Consider the following 24,871-nt stretch of genomic DNA (forward strand, 5'->3'; position numbering starts at 1 on the left):
TTAACTGGAAACAACATAAATGTCCATCAACAGGAGAATAATAAGAAAATAAAGTGAGGTATGTTCATGCAATGGAATAATAGTAAACCTCAACAATAAAAATCAATGAACTACATATATATTAATTAACAAGGATGAATCTTGGAAACTTCCAAAACATATGTGAACATTATGGTGTTCAAAATCAAGCAAAATGGAACAACATACTGTTTAGGAATACGTATTTATTTATGGTAAAACTATAAAAGGGATGATTTACAAAACAAAACTGTACTCAGGGGAGTGGTTACTTATGTGGGAGAGTTGGGGGGTTGAGACCCAGGAGAAGCACACAGAAAGCCTCAAAGCTATTGATAACATTTTATTTTTTTAAGTTGAGTGATGGATTCATGGGGATTGCTTTCACTCCTGTGCTTCACAACATTAGACATCTTCTTTTGTTTATATCAAATACATTTTAAGGCAGTTATTAGAAAAATTTATACCAAATTATTGGCAATGGTTATCTCACATGGAAGGAACTGAAGAGTTTTTCTTTCTATATATTTTTTTAATCATTTTGATCCTTTCCAACAAACATATATGTTTGTATTTGGAACAAAAAGGATTAAATTTTTTAAAATAATTTTATAATTTTAAAAAATAATAAAAAGAATGAGGCTTTCCTGCCATTATATGCTCCAGAGAGAAAATGGTTTGGTTATACTACTATTTTTCAAATATACAGGCAGACCCTGGGTTATGAAGGAGATCCATTCCTAACTGTGTCTTCAAGTCCAATTTGTAGGTAAGTCAGAACAGCTGTATACAGTTCTTATTTAGCCTTACTTCAGTGCAAGAAAAGGCTCAAAGACTTTTCAATGATTTAAAAGCTGCATGTGCAACAAGTGAAGGTGATTGTGAAGAATTTGTTGCAAGTAGGGGTTGGTTCAAAGTGAGAACAAATTTACACAACATTAAAGGACAAGTTCAAGCTGTCCCTAGAGCTGTCCCTAAGTAGGACATTTGTAACCAGGGGACTGCCTATATAACAAAACTGTCATGTACATGGTCAGTACAAACACATTTAAAATCGATTTTATAAAATTATATTCTTATGGTTACGTGGAACAAAAATGATCAAACAGCCCAGGTTTTTTAGGACAATTCCACTTTCAAATACTTAAAGATTATATTAGCTCATTGTGTGATGTACATACACATACAGAGAAAGAGAATTAAATTTGAAAATTTCTTTTTGTGTAAATGTTTGCTTTCAGTAAAAATCAATGAACCTAGCTTCTGTCCTCTTAAACCATAAACTTTACAGAAAAGACAGACATAAAAATAAGCAACTACACTGCAAGTACTAATATGCAGGAGTGCAGGATGGAGGGCAGGGGACTAGGGCGAGGGCTCTTGGGTAACTGCTAAAAAAAATCCTGAATCTTCCAGGACAGAAATTAGCCTTCTGGGAAGGACATGGAATTGACCTGACAGAGAGGAACAATACAACACAGGCTTCCAGGCACAATCAAGAAATTGCAACTAGAGCACCCCAGGCTAACTATAAAACTATGGCCTGAACAAAAGAAGGCTCAGGGAGAAACTAGATAGGGGTTTTCAAAGTCATTTGAACCACTGTCCTACTAATCTTCATCACTGATACTGCCCAAAGTTAATCATTCCCTTCTCTAAACTGACTCTGTATCTTACACAGATTATCATTTCCTTTATCATACTATATGATTATTTTACTACTGTTTGGTTAAATTTAAATTCGCTCACAGTTCTCTGATTATATCATCCAAGTCATCATTGCTTTTGCTCCTACTGTACCCTATTCAGAAATCACCTTCTCCTAAGCTGCCTCCACCTTCTCTTATGGGAACCACTATTTGATGCATACTATACCTTCAGTTTTACAATCTGCTTTTCCCACTCAATATAAACTCCATGAGGTCAGGGGCTGGTTTGTTTTACACAGTACTATAAGGACAGGACCTAGCTTAAGACATCAGCTGTCTTGAAGTAACAGTCATCATGAGGTGACCTTGAAGACAGAAGCTAGCATTAGGAAGAGAAAATAGAGCTTGGGTGTCTGAGGACTGTAGACCTGTTACACGAGCCCTGGATTACCTACCTCCAGACTGCTTGTACATGAAACAGAAATAAAGTTCTACCTCACTTACGCCACTGTAATTTTGGACTTTGTGCAGCCAAACCTCAGTCCTAATTGAATGGGTCATTAGCATCTCCTGATAATGAAACACTGAAACACATAAAAGGCCAAAACATGAAATATTGCTAATCAACTATTATTCAAATAGTATAAATTTCTTACAATAGAATTACTTAGTGGCAAGAAAGGTAAATGTCCATTTTACATTCAAATAGGGTGAGAAAATAAAGAGAAAATTCTATCCCTAGAGAAAATTCCCCCAGAAAAGAAAAAAACTATGATTTTTCTATGTACAAACACAGATCAGATCATTTTTTCATTAATTAATGGGATTCCTATTAGGCCTCTCTTTAATGTTGGGCATACAGGATATATGTTGGAATTATTTTAGGTCTATCAAGCATAATTATAGCCATGTACCAGTAGAAATTGTATCAAAGTCTTTTTTAAAACTAAGAACTCTTTAAAAAGAAACTCTAACTCACAAAAATTACTTCTGTACTGTATTTTTACAAAAATTACTCACATCTTTTATGTGTGTTTGCCAACCACCCCCACCCCCAGGTATTTTCACAAGTGCCCCATGACAATTTTGTTTGCAAGTTGCTGTAAAAGAATTAGCATAGAGTGTTGACCAAAATGCCTCAAGGGGAGGAGGGAGGGAGCATAGAATAATAGGGTATATTCCCTTAAGGAATATACTTTAGAATTGTAGAGCTGAAAGCAACCGTAAAGATCGCCTAGCATCTAGATCCAGTCTCTGATGTTACAAGTGAGGAAAGTGAAGTCTGTGACTTGTCAAAAATCACAGTTCAGTTAGCTCACTAAAACTTAGTTCTCCAGGCTCCCATCATCGTCTTGGATCAGAATAGCCTTTTGACCTCAGAACTTTCATAAAGCTATGTTTATTCTTATTTCTTAAAGTTCTATTTAGCACTCATGACACTGGCAGGTACTATCACACCCTAAAAATTAGTGAAAAAAATTCAAACGCAGTTTGGAAAAGTAAAAGGTAGAAAAGTAATGAATATTAAATTTTTGGATTTTAATACAATAAGACCCCAAGTTACAAACTTCCTACTTAGGGACAGCTCTTACTTGCCCTTTATTGTTATGTAAATTTGCCCACTATGAAATGACTGAACCAACCCCTAGTCCCAACAAATTCTTCATCACAATCAACTTCACCTGCTACCTGCGCAGCGTTTAAATCATTAAAAGCCTTCCAGCCTTTTCTTGCACTTGTTGTTAGGTGCCGTCCAGTCAGTTCCGACTCACAGCGACCCTATGTACAACAGAAGGAAACACTGCCCGGTCCTGCACCATCCTCACAATCGTTGTTATGCCTGAGCCCACTGTTGCAGCCACTGTGTCAATCCAATCTTGTTGAGGGTCTTGCTCGTTTTCGCTGGCCTTCTACTTTACCAAGCATGATGTCCTTCTCCAGGGACTGGTCCTTCCTGATAACATGTCCACAGTATGTGAGACGTAGTCTCACCATCCTTGCTTCTAAGGAGCGTTCTGGTTGTACATCTTCCAAGACAGATTTGTTCGTTCTTTTGGCAGTCCATGGTACATTCAATATTCTTCGCCAACACCACAATTCAAAGGTGTCAATTCTTCTTCAATCTTCCTTATTCATCGCCAGCTTTTGCATGCATATGAGGCGACTGAAAATACCATGGCTTGGGTCAGGCATACCTTAGTCTTCAAGGCGACATCTTTGCTTTTCAACACTTTAAAGATGTCTTTTGCAGTAGATTTGCCCAATGCAATGCATCTTTTGATTTCTTGACTGCTGCTTCCAGGGCTGTTGATTGTGGATCCAAGTAAAATGAAATCCTGGACAACTTCAATATCTTCTCTTCACTTTCAGCAAGTAAGGTTGTGTAATCTGCATATCGCAGGGCGTTAATGAGTCTTCCTCCAATCCTGGTGCCCTGTTCTTCACAGAGTCCAGCTTCTCAGATTATCTGTTCAGCATACAGACTGCATAAGTATGGTGAAAGGATACAACCCTGACGCACAACCTTCCTGACTTTAAACCATGCAGTATCCCCTCATTCTGTTTGAACGACTGCCTCTTGTTCTATGTACAGGTTCCTCATGAGCACAATTAAGTGTTCTGGAACTCCCATTCTTCGCAATGTTATCCATAATTTGTTAAGATCCACACAGTCAAACGCCTTTGCATAGTCAATGAAACACAAGTAAACATCTCTCTAGTATTCTCTGCTTTCAGCCAGGATCCATCTAACATCAGCAATGATATCCCTTGTTCAACGTCCTCTTCTGAATCCAGCTTGAATTTCTGGCAGTTCCCTGTCAATATACTGCTGCAGCCGTTACTGAATGATCTTCCGCAAAATTTTATTTGCATGTGATATTAATGGTTATTTTTCAATAATTTCCTCATTCAGTTGGATCACCTTACTTGGAAACAGGCATAAACACGGATCTCTTCCATTCGGTTGGCCAGGTAGCTGTCTTTCAAATTTCTTGGCATAGACGAGTGAGCACTTCCAGTGCTGCATCCGTTTGATGAAACTTCTCAATTGGTATTCCGTCAATTCCTGAAGCCTTGTTTTTCGCCAATGCCTTCAGTGCAGTTTGAATTTCTTCCTTCAGTACCATTGGTTCCTGATCATATGCTAACTCCTGAGATGGCTTAACATCGACCAATTGTTTTTGGTATAATAACTTTGTGTATTTCTTCCATCTTCTTTTAATGCTTCCTGTGTCATTTAATATTTTCCCCGTAGAATCCTTCAACATTGCAACTCGAGACTTGATACTTTTCTTCAGTTCTTTCAGCTTGAGAAATGCCGAGCATGTTCTTCTCTTTTAATTTTCTACCTTCAGGTCTTTGCACATGTCATTATAATGCTTTACTTTGTCTTTTTGAGTTGCCCTTGGAAATCTTCTATTCAAATTTAAAGAATAAACGAACAGGAAAAGAACATCTATATACCCCTTACCCAGATTCAACTATTTTTAACACATACACACACACACGATTTTTTTCCTGAACCATGGAATAAGTTGCATACATCTTGGGTTTTTACCACTAAATACTTCAGTTTGTATTGCCTAAGAATTAGAATCCACAATACAGTTATCAATTTCAGTAAATGTAACATTGACAACATACTTCAATCTACTGTTTATATTTCAATTTGGTCAACTGACCACAAAACGTCCTTTACAACATTTTTCTCTCCAGTATAGGATCCAACCTAGCAGCACTTATTGTAGTTGGTTATCATGTCTCTTTAGCCTAATTTATCTGAAACAGGCTTTGTCCCGTATGACACTAAAAATTTTGACAAACACAGCTCCTTTTTTAAAAATAAAATATTTCTCATTGTGGGTTTATCTAACGTTTCCTCATAATTAGATTCAAGTTATACCTTCCTAGCTGGAATACTACATAAGTGATCGTGCACGTTACTGCGGTACCGCATTTGCAGGCACACAATGTTCATCTGCCCCTCACTGGTGAGGTTAATTTTGATAACACAATCAAGGTGTTTGTCTGGTTTCCCCACTCTGTGGTTACCATGTTTTCCTTGTAATTAATAGAGGGAAAGGTTGTTGCTGGTGGGTGCCGTCGAGTTGATTCCGACTTATAGTGACCCTATGTGACAGAGTCGAACTGTCCCGTAAGATTTTCTTGGCTGTAATCTTTATTGAAGCAGATCATCAGGTCTTTCTCCCGCACAGCAGCTGGGTAGGTTTGAACTGTCAACCTTTCAGTTGGCAGCCAAGCACTTAACCTTTGCATCATCAGGGCTCTTTAGAGGGAAATGTACTGTGAGAAGATTATCTTTGGAAAGATACTTTTAAAATCATGGAAATAGTTTGCTCCTCACAAAATTCCCTATCCCTGCCTCGATTTAACATGCTTCAATGATTCTTGCCTGAACCAATGTTTATTATGATGTTTGTAAAACGATGATTTTTCAACTTCAGCACTCTTTCCACATTTACCAATTAAGATATTGTACTATAAGCAAGTGCATTCCCTTCTCCCCCATTTATTTATCTGCTTATTATCAATATGTACTCATAAACTCCCATTTTTTTCTCAATCGTTTAGAATTCAACACTGTCCATAATCATTTTGTTGCTCAAATTCTCCCAGATTTGGTGAGTGGGGGCCCTTCAAGTTGGCATGTGTCCTTGTGACATGCCCGTTTTTTTTTTTCTTTTCTTTCTTTTTTTTCAGCAGTTCCTTACTTTCTGGTATACAAGATATTCCAGGCTCGCACTGTACCTTTTCTGGCCCAGACCTGAACTCAGTAATTTTCTTCAAAGAGCTTTGGTTCCTGTTAGTTAGGAATAGTATTAGAAATGAAGATCTGGGTGCTAGTTGCACTCATTGTTCCTGGGTGTCTTTGTTTCCAGATCCTTTCAAAGGACAAAGCTAGGAATATACATATGTATGTATATATATATACACATGCATTTATACCCATATATACTACCCATATAAACATTGTAGAAATTATGTCTACACTGACATCTCTAATTCCATTCCATCATTAAAGTATTCTTTTTTGCCTTCTTCCCCATCCCATATTTTTAATTCCCTTTTTCCATACCTCTTTTCTTTCTTTCCTGAGTCCAATCACCTCTCGTTTTAATTCTTCCCTGATTTTTTTAAATCACTTTCTGTTCCCAGGTTTTGTATTTCTAATTTAAAGTGCTTTATCATAGTCCCAAAGCGTGTCTGAAGACATTTAATTCAACTGAATATCACCTTACAGTTTTCCTCAGCTTTATGACTGGTTTTGGAGGTGAATTCTCATCAACTGATATGCTTTGATTCCTCAGTATCGTTAAGGATCCAGGTTCTCTCCATCTTTTCACTCTGTGTTGATTTTGTCCTCAACCAGCCCCATATAGTTATAAGACAGCTACCACAATTCCAAGCACCCCATCCAGACAGATAGCATCCAGAAAGAGAAAAGAAACATTTCTCAGATGCCCCTCACCAAACCTCCTCACATGACTCACTTGGCACCTATGAGAGACATGCCCATATCTTAACCAATTACTAGCAAGGAAAACGAGACAACCATGATTGGCCTAGATTAGTCAGGACTGAACTCAAGTCACATGGTAGAGGGGTGAGCCCACAAAAAAATGAAGGATCTGTCACAAGGACAACAGCAGGAATGAATGGTTATTGGGTAAGCTTTGTATTAAGTAAATTGGACAGCCAATCTTGACATTAATTAGATTTTAACTATGACGTTTGATTATAAGACAGGACTAGACGATGTCTTTAGATCCACTACAGCTCTCACGTTCGACAAGACAGGCACACAGCATAGTGGTTAAAAGCCTGGTTTTAAAATCAGACTGACCTGGGTTTGATTACCCATCTATCCACTTATTTGCCATACAGTCTTAGCCAAGATATCTTCTCTCTTCTGAAAATCCAGATAGTAATAACATTTAACTCATGCTGCTATGAGAATTAAATGGTATGATGAATGCAAAATGTTTAGCATTTTATTTTAGGTATGCTTCATAGGAAACAATAAACTTAAACTAGTAGTATCAGTCTATAACGTACATAAACTATATTGTAATTTTTGTACCACTAATTTAGAATTTCTAATAATTAAAACATTGGTTATTTCTGAACCAGAAAAAGTACTGATTCCATTCTCATATTTTATAAATAAGAATCTGAAGATTTGAGAGATTTAATGGCATGCCTACCAGCTATCCCTCTCCTAATTCGCCTCCCTTCTTTTTAATAGGCATTTCTACCACTTACAATTTAAATGCCTCCACATTCCCTTAGGTCTGTTTGCTCCTCCAAACTGAGCATCACAAATCTAAATTCATTACTTCCCCCAAACCATGTTGCTTTTCCTTTCTAAGTTAATAGCGTCACCACTTATCTATGCAGGCGTCAGAGAAGAAACCTCAAAATCTCCCCGGAAGCCCCCACTTTCCCTAAATCGGTCACTAAATACTGTCAAGTCTACCTCTAAATTAACTGTATTTTGAATCCATCTCCCATGTTCTAAAATCACTACTTTCCTATAAGAGACCCTCTTTTTCTCATTCCCACACTACGATGATGAATTTTCAAACTAGCTACGTCCTCCAGCCTCAACTTCTCTCCACTTCATCCTATATTATATCAATCATCTTTGTAAAATGCAGACTAAGCATGTTCACCTGCTTGAAAACCTTCCACAGCTCCCAAATACCTCTCATAAAAACCAACAACTTTAGCCTAGTACATAAGACCTTTCACAAAGCATCCCCAACCTAAATATGTAGCTTCTTCTCTCACTCCTCTTCCATGACATAACCAGTATTTTTTGTTTTTTCACAAAACAAATCCACAATTTTATTTATTTACTTTTCAATAAGTCTAAATCCTTGAGGGGTACAGCATCACATGGATTCTGTATCCAACGGCCTTAACAGGAAGGTTGCTTTGGAATTTGGCACAAAATATGCCACTGCTTCCCTGGGCGCGAGTTACCTTTCCCCAGACTACTCTGGTTTTGTTAGGTTTGCCACCAGGAGTCACTGTTTTGTTCTTTGCTTTGTATCCAAGCAAATCTCTTGCCTAAACAGAATTCCGTTTTCATCTTGGAAGAAACAATTTTAAGAGCTGTGTGCTTCCTCTGGTTCCAGAGATCCCATTTAAAACCAGCAAAACTGGCCTCAGAACACAACCTTCCAGATATATTTGCTAGTTTAGAAGTTCTGTTCCCAGTAGATCTCCACAGGCTCCAAGACAGCGGAAGGTGGAAAGCGAGCCCATATCCAGAGTTTTAACCAAAGTAGACAATAACTCACTGTTCTCCAAATACACTTTGCCTGTTCAATGCTTCTGTGTGTTCATGTAGATCCCTCTATTTGGGGCGTAAGAGTAACTCCTCCTTTGTTCATGTTAATTCCCGTTTCCAATTAATCTCTACTCATCGTTCAAGGCTCAGCTCAAATATCACCTCTTTGAGATGGCTTTCTGCACTCCTCACATCTAGAGGAATTTACTGCTCTTGTAGGATTTTATATAATTCTATCATAGCAGTTATCACACTACATGATGGCTTGCTACTGCCTGTCTTTAATTCCAGATACACTGTTAGTTTTTTTTCAGGACAGGGTTATATCTTACTCATCTCTGCATTTCTAATACACATAATAAATACTCAATAATCACTGTGAATTGGATGAATAACTAGTTATAGTGGCAGATAAGAACTCAAGCCATAAAACTCCAAGTGCTACACTGTTTTACTTTACATTTTGCTAAAAATACTTATTGAATAAGAAATTTAATGTTCAAATCTGTCTTCTCCATTAAACTGTAGATTCTATGAGTAAGGGAAAACTTCTGTCTGGCACCCTGTATTCAGTGTCTGAAGTACGGCCTTACACACAGTACACATAGTAGAAGATAAGTATTTGTTAAATAAATGAATCAATAAATACATGAATTAATAAGTAAAAGAAAACGTTGACATACTTAAGGACTAGGATGATCTGTTAATTTATTTAATGATAGGTTAACCAGGAAGCCCTTTTACTCAATTCTGGTTGAACTTCTAAAGTATTTAAATATCACATATAGTAAACTCATTTACACTATATATCTAAGGGCAAGATCATACACTGCAGATCTTATTTTCAAAAGAGGTTATAATCTATAAACCACTAAATATTTACTGTTTCAACTCAGCTTATTTTACTCATTTGTTTCCTACTTGAATCTGTAGTGATTTAAGTTCATAACTACTATGACAGGCTTTCAATAAATGTCTGATTAACAAAATTCTGTGTGCCTGTCTGCATATCTATGTGTGTGGGTAAAATAAGACATCTCAAATTCTTTTTGGAAGTAATAAGGACATATATGACATATAGAGAAAGATACACTCAAGCACAAAAACACATAAACATTCACTCTCAAATGTAAATAAAGCCAACCCTTTTGCTATAACTCATTTAATTGTAGTGTTTAGCACCTTCTTTACATTCATTAAAATGTTTCAAATTAAGAGTAAGAACATATTTTCCTCCAGCATGCCAAAAAATGAAAAGTTAGAGAAAATAAGAAAAGCTAGATCCCTTCCCTTCAAACACTCTGAAAAATTAAGAATACAGTATGTTTTGTTTAATGCAGTCATTGTTTAAGTCATTATATTATGAAAGATTCTACTATTAATAAAACCAGCAACAACTGAAGAGAATTTCACACAAACATTGGTTATGGGACAGTTTACTTTGTTGAAAGATACGAAAAGAAACAGGAAAAGAGTGGTAATAAGCAGTAGAAAATATCTGTAATTATAAGCCAGTTTGTAAATATAATATACCCCAAAATACCATCAATTCAATTTACATTTTCAAAATGGTTTTATCATCCGCTGTGAAGTTTAACATACCTTTCTCTTCCATATTTCTGCTCCCAATCCATCATCTCTTCAAATGGCTTGCAATAAAATGAACAAATAAAACACATATTCCTTCTGGAAGAACTGATTACACTGCTCATGGGAAGGCCACAGATCCATAAAATCTTTAGGTTTCCTGACCAGCTGATATAAAAGTGGAATATATCTGCTAAACCAATCACCTTTTAAAAATAAACCCTTGTCCTTACTAACAAGTTCTTTTCAACAAATATACTCAAGCACATAATAACAGGAGAAATCTAAAAGATTATCTAACTCTATTACCCATATCTCCTTGACTCCTTTGCCAACATTTCTACCAAGAGTCAGTGATCTGGCCTATATGTTTAACATTTCCTGAGAAAAGGGACTCATTACCTCCAAACCAAGCTGGTTCTATTTTTGTATTTCTTTACTACCAGGAAGATTTTTCTTTATTGAGCTAAAATGATTCAGTCTGTGTCTTCCAGCCATTGGTTCTTCTATTCTTGAAGTTTTACAAATAAATCAATAAATCAAATCAAACTTCCACATGAAGGAGGCCCTTTGAATGAAGAGGACTGTTATACACATCATGATTCTCCGTCTCCAAATTAAAACTAATCAGATTCTTCAGTCTTCATGAAGTAATAATAAAAAAAAGACCATTTTAGAATCTCCCCACCATGAGTTTCAACATGAGAACAGTATCAAATAATGCATATCCAAAAGAGCAATATGTAATTATTATCCCCTAATTTATTAAAATTTAGAATAGAATACCATGTTCTTCTACAAGCAGACTGCCATAAATGTCCAGGGAAGCTTGTAACCAATGTTTTATTGTTGAGAAGGGGAAAAAAAACCAAGTAAAGAAGACATTAAAAGAGTCTAAGATGTAAGAGGCTACCTCTTTGCCCTCAACTTTATTTATTTATTTATTTTGGCACTAAGGCTACACTGTTCCATGTACCGATTTCCTTTTCATGCTAGAAAGTTCATACTTTATAACAAGGTTATATTACACATTTTATGAGTTGAAGGTTACTGCCGTTTTATTGCTGCTTGAAAATCAGGTCAATATTCTCTATTTATTTATGTACTTCATAAAGGTAACAAATTAAATTTAAAAAAATTTTTAAAAAGGTTTAAGGAGTTTGGAGTTGGTATTAGGTTGGAGAATATCTGAACAGCCAAGCAGCTAAAAAAATAAATCAAAGCATTCAGAAGTTAGAGATACAAGTATCAGCTAAGCCATGACTGATGGCTGGGTGTCCATGACTAAACCAGTTAACCTCTCTCGGACTCTCATCTGTGAAATGATAATAACGAATTAGGATCCCTTTACACTTTCAGAAAGTACTGAGAAATTCAAACAGCTTTTATTTTATGGCTTATAGTTATCCCAATTTAGCACACTAGAAATTAAAACAGAAACCTTTTAAGTGTGTGTGTATGTGTGTGTGTTAAGTGCCATCAAGTCAGTTCTGACTCATAGCAACCCTATGTCAATAGAAAGAAACACCATCTGGTCCTGTGCCATCCTCACAACCGCTGCTGTGTTTGAGCACATTATTGCAGCCACTGCATCAATCCATCTCGCTGAATGTCTTCCTCTTTTTGGCTGACCCTCTACTTTACCAAGCATAATGCCCTTCTCCAGGGACTGGAGTTTATTTTTAAAAAATAAACCCATTAAATGTCAACATAAATAACATTCTATGAAAAATAACTATACAGTGAAACCTGTGAGAGCCAAACTTGACAGGCCTGCCTTGTTTTTCCAGGTCTCGCAAGGTTTCCACCTTTGACAGGGTATAGTCCTAACACTTTTCTATCGTTCTTTATTAGTAGAAAATACTTGAGTTTTCCTTCTCTGACAGGTTTCTGCCTTACACAGGTTCCAGCTTTCACAGGTTTTACTGTATTTCCAAACCAAAATACAGTAGCATTGTTTTACATTTTCTGCAAATCTCTTTAATGTCTGCTTCATAAACACAGCTAGAGTCTCATATGCTCATGTATTCAATCAGTTATGGTATCCACATCATGTAGACTCTGATAACTCCACTCAGACTTGTGACAGAAATTAAAAAGGTAAATAGTGTCTTAGCAGTATTTTGAAAATAATTCTGCCATTACAGATCTCCTGAAAATGTCCTGCGGGACCAACCAAGAGTCTCTGAACCACATTTTGAGAACTGCTGGACTAGATGATCTCTAATACTCAAGACCCACATGAAACCAGGCTGACCACAAGATTTTTCATTTGAAAAAGAAAATACTCCCCACTTAAATCTTTACCATGATAGAAGGAATCACTATTATGATTCTAAGAGATGCCAGCGAAATGATCACTTTAAACTAACTATAAAAGGCCATGTTATGGATTGAATTGTGTGCCCCAAAAATGTGTGTCAACTTGGCTAGGCCAGGATTCCCAGTATTGTATGGTTGTCCATTTTGTGATCTGATGTAATTTTCCTATGTATTGTAAATCCTAACGCTATGATGTTAATGAGGCAGGATTAGAGACAGTTACCTTAAAGAGGCAGGACACAATCTACTGGATTAGTTTGTATCTTGAGTCAATCTCTTTTGAGATATAAAAGAGAGAAGCGAGCAGAGAGGACAGGGACCTCATTACCACCAAGCAAGAACAGCGAGCAGCGGAGTGTGTCCTTTGGACCCAGGGTCCCTACACTGAGAAGCTCCTAGACCAGGGAAAAATTAATGACAAGGACCTTCCCCCAGAGCCAACAGAGAAAGAAAGCCTTTCCCTGGAGCTGGCACCCTGAATTCGAACTTCTAGCCTCCTAAACTGTAAGAGAATAAATTTCTGTTTGTTAGAGCTCTCCATTTGTGGTATTTCTGTTACAGCACCACTAGATAACTAAGACAGGCCATTTCAGAAACTAAGTGTAAGATAAAAACTATAGAATATAGCATACTCTTCGTCACTATGGAAATTCCTACAAAGGGGAGAAACCTATCTAAATAATTTCATTTGTATTATAATACTAATAATTCTTGGCATAATAACAAAATGACTTACATATCATTTATATAAGTAATTATATATTTATGCAACAAACATATAGAGATCAACTTCTACATGTGAAACACTGTGCTAAGTTTAATAAGGGAAACAAAGCATGAGGCATTTTATATTTTTGTAGAAGGGATATGACAACATAACACAAAGTAAAAAAAAAATGTCAAATGGTATGAAACAAGTTCAGAAAAAGCATTACGGTAGTGGTATAATCTTAAGAATATGTATGAGGAATATGTTATTATAATTATGATTAAAATATTCATTCACACAATCTACTATCTATATTTACTAGCCTATAGATATATGTTTTATTTTAGTATGAATAATAGAGCACAGCATTCAAAGTAATACCTCTCCAGAAGAAAAATTCAAATGTAAGATTTAATCTCTAATTTCTCCCATACCAATAAATCAATTGATGGCATAGACAATAATTTCTTTGGCAGATACTTACAGCAGCACCTACACACCTTTATGCTTTGATCTCATGGCCAGAAGCAAATACAAAAAAAAAGTACAATATCATTGGAAAAAAGTTAGTACACTGAAAACCTAGAAACATTCTTAAGGGTTGGCTGAATTTTTCATACTTCACTGAAAGATACATTTCATAAACTAGTCATTTTAACTATAATGAGTGGTCAGTCATTCTACTGCAGTATCTAAATGAGCATTTTACCGTTGCTGTTTACATCTTAACATCAAATTAATTTAGAAAAGGTGTCTTTTACCCTTTAAAAAAAATAACGAATTTACTCTTCATTTAGGAAATACCAAGAACACATAAAATAATCAAAATGTTTACCCTAATTTGTAAATAACTTGCATCCCAGGTGAGACAGTAAGATTGTTTACTTGAAAATGTAAAGAAAACATGAAATGTAAATTTTGGTAATATATACCTTCTTTTATATATAATTGTATATGTAATTACATTTTTCATGCATGTGGGGTTTTAATAGTTAATAGGATTTTCATATACCTCAATCTTAAGAAGAACATATACTTAACATTTTTAGACTAAAGAGAGAAGGCTCTGTGCCAAATGTTAAATGCTGGCAATTAGTCTCTACCTTTATCAAGATAAACATACAGTGCTGAATACAAGTTTACAATGTTTGAATACTTCCTTCTACTCAGCTCATCTACCCCCAAAATATTATGCCAAAATAATACTAGGAAATCTTCCACATACTTTAGTAAAGTTCTCTAGTCATTCATCCTTATTTTCAGGCAAAACAGCACCATCTGGTGGTATCACCTTAATTTTAAAAATCATTTTTACTTTTACTTTATTAATACTTCTTTGAAAAAACTGCACAAGGAATCATTCATAAAGTATTAAGAATGAATAATAAAAAGTAGCTTTATTAGCAAATAAAAATATACTTGAATAATGAACCAAGGCTGCAGTATGGCTGCAGTATTTTGTTTGCTTTTTAGTTGGTGAGAAGTTAACCATTACTGCAATGCCATGGAAGGTTAAAATCTCAGAACTTACACTTGTGGTTTTTTGTTTTTTAAAAGTGTCAATTTTTAATATGTGCAAAAAACTGTATTTTTAAATATAATACAGCTATACAATTAAAGATGACATAGGAACATCATAATCTTCATAAAAGATAGTGTTGTCTGTTATTCATATTTTAGGATTTAAAAAAAAAAATTCAATAGTTGTCTAAATAATCAACTGAAATTAGTAAGAGTGGTCTCAAGGCTTATGAACGATAAAAGATTCCTGAGCTTCCAGACTAAGTCTGACTAGGAAGAAAGGCCTGGCGATCTACTTCCAAAAATCAGCCCTTGATAATCTTATAAATCACAATGACCCAATCCACAACTGATCATGGGGATGGTGCAGGACCAGGCAGCATTTTGTTCCACTGTGCATGTGGTCGCCGTAAGTCATGGGTTGACCCGGTGGGAGCTAACAACGCTGAGCTGGATAATGGTCAAAACGTAAATTAGGTCATGATTTTATGAGTTAAAAACAGACATGGATCTGGGGACTATGCTTTCAGGGGGCATCTAGGTCAACTGGCATAACAAAGTTTATTAAGAAAATGTTCTGCATCCTACTTTGGTGAGTGGCATCTGGGGTCTTAAAAGCTAGTGAGCAGTCATCTAAGATGCATCAACTGGTCCCAACGCACCTGGAGTAAAGTATAATGAAGAACACCAAAGACACAAGGAAAGTATTAGCCCAAGAGACAGAAAGGGTCACATAAACCAGAGACTGCATCAGCCTGAGACTAGAAGAACTAGATGGTGCCCAGCTACCACCAATGACCGCCCTGACAGGGAACACAACAGAAAGCCCATGATGGAGCAGGAGAAAAGTGGGGTGCAGAACTCAAATTCTAGTAAAAAGACCACACTTAATGGTCTGACTGAGACTGGAGGAATCCCGGAAAGCATGGCACCCGGATTCTCTGTCAACCCAGAACTAAAACTATTCCCGAGGCCAACTCTTCAGGCAGAGATAAGACTGGACTATGAGACATAAAATGGTACTTGTGAAGAGTGTGCTTCTTAGCTCAAGTAGATACATGAGACTGAATGGGCAGCTCCTGTGTGGAGGTGAGATGAGAAGAGAAGGCAGAGAGGGTCAGGAGCTGGTTGAATGGACATGGGGAATCAGGGGTGGAAAGAAGGAGTGTGCTGTCACTGTACAGGGAGAGCAATTAGGGTCACATAACAATGTATGTATAAATTTCTGTATGAGAGAATAACTTGAATTGTAAACTTTCACTTGAAGTACAACAATAAAATTAAATTAAAAAAAAAACAGACATGGAACTAGTACGGAAACATATATAACCAGAGCGAAAATAAAATCAGAAATAAGGTAGTGGTCTTTATTTTGGTAAATTTCATATCATGCATGCCTTTTAAAGGTAAAATGGATGGACACAACTACCACAGGCTCCACCAAACTGAGTTCAGCACAACTAGATGGTGCCCGGCTACTAACACCAACTGCTCTGACAGGGATGACAACAGAAGGTCCTGGACAGAGCTAGAGAAATATGTAGAATCAAATTCTAACTCAGACTTACTGGTCTTACAGAGACTGGAGAAACCCCAAGAGTATGGCCCCTGGACACCCTTTTAACTCAATACTGAAGTCACTCCTGAGGTTCACCCTTCAGCCAAAGATTAGATAGGCCCGTAAAACAAAATGAGACTAAATGGGCACACCACCTCAGGAGCTGGGGCATGAAGGCAGGAGGGGACAGGAAAGCTGCTAACGGGGAACCCAAGCTTGATGGGTGGGAGTGTTGACATGTCGTGGGGTTGGCAACCAATGTCACAAAACAATATGTGTATTAATAGTTTAATGAAAAACTAATTTGCTCTCTAAAACTTCACCTAAAATATGATAAAAAAAAGGTAAAATGGGGAAATAATGGAGGGCAGAATCAAAATACTAAAGCCAAACAAAAAGGCAGCATATTTCTTAGATGCATCTTCAATTATCTAAAATTATAAAATTAAATATTCCTTTCAATATTTTAACATTATACATGCAACTCTTTAAGGGCTTCATAGAAAACTACTGATTTATTACTTTTAAAACATTGCGTCCCAATTCAACAATCATGAAGATAAAAGCCTACTAAGTATGTACATTTCATTTTCCTCTTCAACTATTATTATTGTAGTACAGTAGTTATTTCCCTCATTTTACAATCTTTAAGACATTATATTTCTAAAGAAAAAGTACTGAGATTAGGACATCTTCTAAGAACTTCCCTAAAAACTGGTGATTTCATTATTATCATACAGGCCATTAGTATTTGGGATAAAAAAAAAAGAGAGAATGCGGTCTTTCCATCTGAAAAAGAGGTCGTGGAAAGGGATCGAGAAGAGTGAAGTAAAACTTCATCTGTGAAGCCAGCGAGGGGTGATGCCACTTTGAACTACTTTATTTTATTAAACTTTCTTTAAATGTCTGGGATGTAAGTCTTTACTAAAGTATTTATTCAATAATTATTGATTAACCAAACATTATGCTTCACTATACTAGGTATTGAGTATACAACGGAAAGCAAAAAAAAAAAAAAGAGAGAGAGAGAGACAGAGATAAATTCCTTCACGGAGCTTACAATGTAGCTGTCATTTTTCCCCCTGCTGTCTGAGCACCTTCCAGATGTAGCAATTCTTCCCCGTTTTAATAAACATCTCAAATTGTACAGCTTTTATATAAAAAAGTATGCAGACCATTAATTAACTTTTGCTTAAACACGGATTTAAACAAAGTTCATTAGGAATAACCTATCAATAGAAGAATGTAATATAATCATATAATGAAACCTTATGCAGAAGTGTAGAATAAACTAGAGCTTTATATATCAATATGCATAAGTCTCAAAAGCTATACGGAACAGAAAAAAATAAGTTCCAGAAGATCATCATAGCAACCATTTAAATATTTTTAAAACTGCAAAGCAATACTTAGAGATAGAAATATACATAGAAAATCAAATTATACAAACTATATAATGGAAGACAGTGATTCTTCCTATCATACATTAAGTGCTCAATCAATTCAGTGAGTCAACATATATAAGGGCCTACTAAGTTTTGAGAAAACAAATGACAGTTCCTACTCTTAAAAAAGGTTTGGTCACATGAACCACAGCCTCCACCAGATTGAGACTAGATGAACTAGATGGTGCCGGCTACCACTACAGACCACTCTCACCAGGAACACAACAGAAGGTCCCAGACAGAGTGGGAGAAAAATGTAGAACAAAATGGAAATTCATAAAAAAAAAGACCAGACTTACTGGTCTGATAGAGACCAGAGAATCACGAAGACTACTGCCCTAAAGACACTCTTCTAACTTAGAAATGAAGCCACTCCCGGAGATCACCTTTCAGCCAAATAATAGACAGGCCTATCAAACAAATAATAACACCTGTGAGGAATGTGCTCCTTAGGACAATCAACTGTAGGAGACTAACAGGGCAACATTTGCCCAAAAGCAAAGATGAGAAGGCAGGAAGGGGCAGGGAAACCAGAGGAATGGAAATGGGGAACCCAGGGTGGAAATGGGGAGAGTGCTGACCCATTGCAGGGATTGCAACCAATGTTATGGAACAATTTGTGTATAAATTATTGAATGGGAAACTAACTTACTTTGCAAACTTTCACCTAAAACACAATAAAATATTGAAAAAAAAAGGTTTAGTCAGCTTAAAATATTTGTTGAGGTACCCTATAGAAGACATATTAAATTTATACTATTTAACTCCTGAGCACATAACTAGGATCAATTAATAAAAAAGATGAGGTAAAAAAATAATAGTTAAAAATAAAATGATGTAGTAGTAGCTCCTCCACTGGAAGTATTTAAGAAAGGCTGAAGAATTCCCAGGAAGACTGTAAGATTAAATACTACTATAATGTTTAAGGAATTGTGGCATTATTACTATTTTCCAAGTCTCATATATCAACAAAAGAAAGGTAGGGAAGGAAATGAAAAGCGTAAATACATACTTGTCATCGTTGTTAGCTGTCATCGAGTTGATTTCAACTCATGGTGACCTCATATGTGCAAAGTAGAACTGCTCCATAGGGTTTTCAAGGCTGTGACCTTGTGGAAGGAGTTTACCTGGGCTGCCTTCTGAGGCACTCTGGGTTGGTTTGAACTCCCAACCTTTCCACTAGCAGTCCAGCTTAACCATTGGTGGCACCCAGGGGCTCCACATATATACTAACATTATAAAAATCGAGGCAGAGCTTTCTATTTAAAAAGTTCTTCACACACAAAGCAAATTGAATTTTTGTGGGTTGTTTATTATAGACTAGTTCAAAGATACTGAAGTTAGAATATTTTAATTATACAATCACCTAGTATATACATCCTTACATGTAATGAGTAAAACATGATGGTCCATCTTGCTTTTTCTAGAGATTAGTCAATTCTACTTTTGTTCTTTCTTTAAGGTGGACTGACCATTGCCTTCGACCATGACTAATACATGCCTCTTTGTGTAGGAAATAATATTCTTCATCCTCTAGAGAAGACCTAATCCCAACTTTGTTGAGTGACTAAGCAAAAGAGCTCCAAATAACAAGTAACTAGGTAGTAATAATTCATAGTAGTCTGGAATATGTGTTGAGATTATATTTGATTATAACTGAGTCTAAATTTCCCAAAACTACTGAGACTTCAAACCAAAAAAAAAAACAAACTATATTATAATGATCTATTTCAGGAGGCACTAGACATGTGACCAGTTTCCCCATTCTGATCCCCTAAAAATATGCAACATCTCCTCTCAAATATAAGGCACTAGCCAAAGAAGAAGTTACACTATACACCATTCTTCTGAATATGCTTTTTCTACCTTTCCTGGTCTAGAGATAGTAAACAATACTTTTAGTTTTTGTTTTTAAAGGTATCGTGCTGGGTTGCCGAGGACGGAATTCTACAGCCTGAAAATTATGTCAAGACCAAAAAAAGAAACCATATTTCCCATGAGCCATATAACTTTGTACATTCCCTTTTAAGTCTGAGGATACCAAATCTTTCCATGCTTTAAAAAAATACTCAATTTCACACATTTTTTATAGCTTGGTTACTGCCAGGAGATGAGTTTAAATTTTTTAAATTTCAATTTTCTTCAATGTACACAGTAATAAGGAATAAAGACTTCAAAAAAAACAGTACTAGAAAATCCTCATGGAGGCAGTTTGTAAGTCTGGCCAGGTTGCTGAGTTCCCAGGGAAATCTGACAGGTCATTTTATTTATACATGTGAGCAACGCACTGCTACCTGTCAAACCAACAGCCATCTTCCCCTGGCCAGTGGAGCTCCAAATTTTGTTCAGTTTTTAAAGGGTCTTATGTTTCAGCCATGGAATGAATCCTGATTAGAATACGCCAATCATGATAATTCTATTCTCTTTGCCCAGTGACTGGTTTAGGAATGGGCATGTGAGACAACACAGGCCAGTGAGAAATTAAGGAGAAATCTGCTGGGGTGCTTCTGGGAAAGCTTTCCCTCTTCTGAAAAAGAACACAAGAAAGGAGAATTTTCCTTTGAGTCCCTTAATATTATCAACTACATCTGACATCTAGTACTCTAATAACCATTTGTAACCATGAGGAGGAGTACCAGCATAAAGAATGCTGGGCACGGTTAAACAGAAAAATATAAAGACCCAGGGCTCCCTGATGTTGCAGAAGCACTAGATTAATCAAACCTTACCTTTAGCCTTACTGTGTTAAATTATAAAGTTTCCATTTATTATGTCATTTTGTGTGTGACACAATTAGTATATAAATCTCCTGGCTTTAGAAAGAACTAGTTCTGAAAAAGTTTATGCTCTCATCTACCACATGTTTAAAAAGATGAAAAAATTCTAATTAAAGAAACCTAAAATTGGTCAAAAAACTATTTCAGAATCCAGACCTAAGGGTCAGTCACAGAAATTATTCCAAATCTGATCACCAACACTAGCTGGCTGCTAGCTTATTAGAATTAGAGGCACTCTACACAAAGTCAATTCAAATGTTCTGGGGGAAAAAAAGAGTTTTTTGCCCTCTGCTAAGAAAAGAAGATAAGTTACAAAGTAACACTCTACTTAAATTTGGTTGGTAATATTTAAGGAATAATGAGAAAAGTACCTAATTATATCTTAGGAGTCTATCTGATTTTCTTAGAGGATACTGCTCTTAAATTTGATTACCTTCATGAAGACTCAATTTAGACATATAAAACAAAAGCTGTTTATATTTATCTTAATTATCAACCTTGTGGTAGGAAAACTAGGAACAACCAAAACTGCTGTGAATAAACACACTTAAAGAGAAATATACAAATATCTAAATTGAAAACATCAGAGAAACTATGTAGACTATCTTTAGAAATATTCTGTAATTACTCATAAATACTTACTAAGGACCTATTATCTGCCAGATACTAGTTATTCTAAGATGAATAAAATATGAGCCTGTGCTCAAAATACTTGGTCTAGAAAGGAAGATAAGCACAAACAAATAATAGTAATAAAAGCAGCAGTAAAAGCAGTAATTCACATGCCAGGTGAGATGGAATTGTTCTATATGCATTATTATTTAATCCTCACAATAATTCTATGAGGTTATAGTACCATTCTTTAGATGAGGAAATATTTAAAGGAATAAGTAACCCAAAGTCACACAACCAGGAAGTATCAAAACTAGGATTCTAACTCCAGTCTGCCTAGTGGTTTGCACCTAACTAATTCTAGAGTACAGGGAAGGTTATCGAATAGAGAAGACTACCAGAACGAGTTAACATCTGAGTTAAGCCTTAAAAGATGAAGAGGAGTTAGTCAAGTTAGGGTGAAGGAAGTTTCATAGTTTCTTTTAAAATTTTTACCTATATAAAACTATCTACCGTAGCCACTGCTGACCCAAAGGGTCAAGTGATTCCCAGAGTGTAGTACATGTACCACTGGCAATACTTGACACTCCATATTATTTAACTTTCTGTTTTAAAATAACTTCAAGCTTATTTTAAAAATTGCAAGAAGTATACAAATAACTCTTTTATACTCCATCTGTATTTACCTATTACTAATAGTTTATAATTTATCTCTGTTTATTAGTATTATATCAATACTCTTTATCCTCAAATACTTCAGTGTTATTTCTGAAAAGATCATTATCTTTCATAACCACAGTATGTTTATTAATTTAGAATACTGAACACTGATACAGTACTATCATCCAATCTACAGTCTTGTGGGAGAAAGACGTGGCCATCTACTTCCGTAAAGATTTACAGCCTTGGAAACCCAATCGAGCACTTCTACTCTGCCTACACGGTCACTATGAATCAGAATCAGCTCAACCAGTGGGTAATCTACAGTCTATATTCCATTTTACCAATTACTACAATGATGTTTTTATAGCACCCCCCCTTCTCTCCCAGGATCCAATCCAAGATCATGCATTACATTTAGTTGTCATTATTTTATGAGTTTCTCAGCCTTTGTCTTTTAGAACAGTGACTCTTTTATAAAGAATAAAGGCCAGTTGTTTTGGAGATATTGTATTTGTCTGATGCTTCCTCATGAACAGATTCATGCTTTTTTTTTTAGGGGGGGTAGGAATATCACACACGTGATGCTGTGTTCTTCTCAGTGTATCACATCGGAGGCACATGATGTCAATTTGCACTTGGGATGATTTTAAGTAGCAAACATTTTTTAATAATTCTGTATTTGAAAATGCATAAAACCCATGAATTTTAAAGATAGTAATAAGATGAGGTTACTTTTTTTTAAAAGTTAATACAAAGGAAGATTTAAATAATGAAAAATCCATTGTCAAGTCGATTACAATTTATAACATAAAAAGTACTTATTAATATTAGTATACACTACTACATGAGAGCTTAAACCAAATTCAAGATAGTGATATGCTAATTTACATAAAAATGCTGATGGCTTACTGTACAAGCTCATCACCGTTTGATATTTTTGAGGGTTACCATTGTGTACACTGGCGGAGCCCTGGTGGCGCAGTGGTTAAGCACTCAGCTGCTAGCCAAAAAGTCAGTGGTTTGAACCTACCAGCCACTCCACAGAAGAAAGATGTGGCGGTCTGCTTCCATAAACATTACAGCCTTGGAAATCCTATGGGGCAGTTCTACTCTGTCCTGTAGGGTCACTATGAGTCAGAAGCGACTCAATGGCAATGGGTTTTGGGTACTGTGAACACTGAACAGAAACCAAGCCTTCTTCCAGCTCTGAATTGAGACATGAGATCCAAGAAAGAAGTGGATTAAAATACAAGACATTTTCTAGAAGGATACTACCTGACAAGCCTGTCTTATCTCAGTTTGTTCATTTTTTCTAAATTCCATCTTGGAAGTAAATCACATTCCCTATGCTCTCACGGAATTTACATTCTAGGAGGGAATACATCTTTGAAGAGCTAATTATGCAATTTATTATTTAAATATAAAATGGTTTGGGGAAGAAAGGAGAAAAAGTAGTGGTAAAAGAAGTCTCTACACTCATGTACAGGAAAACTGGTGGTAAGTTTTAATAACAAAGGATTTTCAACAAAGAGCATAAATTCATGGAAACTGTATATTTGAAGCATTTTTCTACATTCCTTTGCTGAATTTTATAATTCTGCAAAGACGTTTCTCTTTGTACTTTCTGCCATGCAGAAATTTTGTTTGTCCCCTTCCTGCAAGATAAAAAAAATACACACACACACACACACACACCCCCAAAAGACAAAAACACCATTCCTTTAGGGAACATTTCCCACCCAGTTCAACAGTGAAGTAACTCTTAAAAAAAGAAGGATAACTCCAAATATGTACTTTTAAAAAAAATTTTTTTAATCTTCCATTAGGCTTTTTTTCTATCTCCTCTCGTCTTCCCCAACACAGACCTACAGACCTAGAATTCACAACACTTTCTCTGGCCTTCCGAAACAAGAAAACATTAAAGTAGCAGGACTGCTTGAGGAAGGTTTCATTTTTTATATATACCCATTCTTATCGATATGGTTAGGTTCCAAAGACCAGGTTGTTATGAAAAAAATCGGTATTATGTGAAAATGGAAGATAACCACATCAGATCACAAAATGCAAGATGACTACATCATTACATAACTGCCAAATTATACCACTGCATAACTACCGAATTATATCATTACATAACTGCCAAATTACATCACTACATAACTGCCAAACCACTGCCAAACCATGGCCCAGCCAAGCTGACACATAACCTTATCCATCACAGCTAGCATTACCCTCGCCTCACACCCTGGCGTTCATTACTGCCAGATGTACATTGTTAATGCACAAAATAGTCGGATAGGAGATTTTTCACTATTGTTATAAATACAAAATGTCGGATAACAATACAGTCGATAAGTGAGGAGTAGGTAACAGCTGAGCTCTTAACCACTGCTCCACCAGGGCTCTACCTTAAAATTCAGTATATGCAGAATGAGATGTTTTTATAAAGATAATATTTTTACAAGTAAAATACTTCAAAGTGATTAGGATATATGGTAAAATTTTACAAGGGAATTTTGTAACTAGATAATGTTTCAAGTACTTTGCTAAATAATGGAACAGTCAAGTTGCAATCTTAATGAAGTTCTACAGAGGGAGCTAATATCACAAAGAATAAATTTATAATATACTCAAAATCAAGAAAAGATCTAGCCTGTTGGAAATATGGAATTTCCATTAATCAACATGAGCT

At 35.9% G+C, this 24,871-nt stretch overlaps 1 protein-coding gene and 1 pseudogene across 2 annotated transcripts in view; both read right to left on the minus strand.

Annotated features, from left to right (window-relative positions):
- Positions 1–24,871, minus strand: part of ADK (adenosine kinase) — a 555,845-nt gene that overhangs the window by 439,151 nt on the left and 91,823 nt on the right. The gene's annotated exons all lie outside the window — the stretch shown is intronic.
- Positions 5,893–8,970, minus strand: LOC111821790 (60S ribosomal protein L35a pseudogene; annotated as a pseudogene).

This window comes from Trichechus manatus, unplaced genomic scaffold (genome assembly GCF_000243295.1).
Source record: "Trichechus manatus latirostris isolate Lorelei unplaced genomic scaffold, TriManLat1.0 scaffold00106, whole genome shotgun sequence".
NCBI classification, from domain to species: Eukaryota; Metazoa; Chordata; class Mammalia; order Sirenia; family Trichechidae; genus Trichechus; species Trichechus manatus.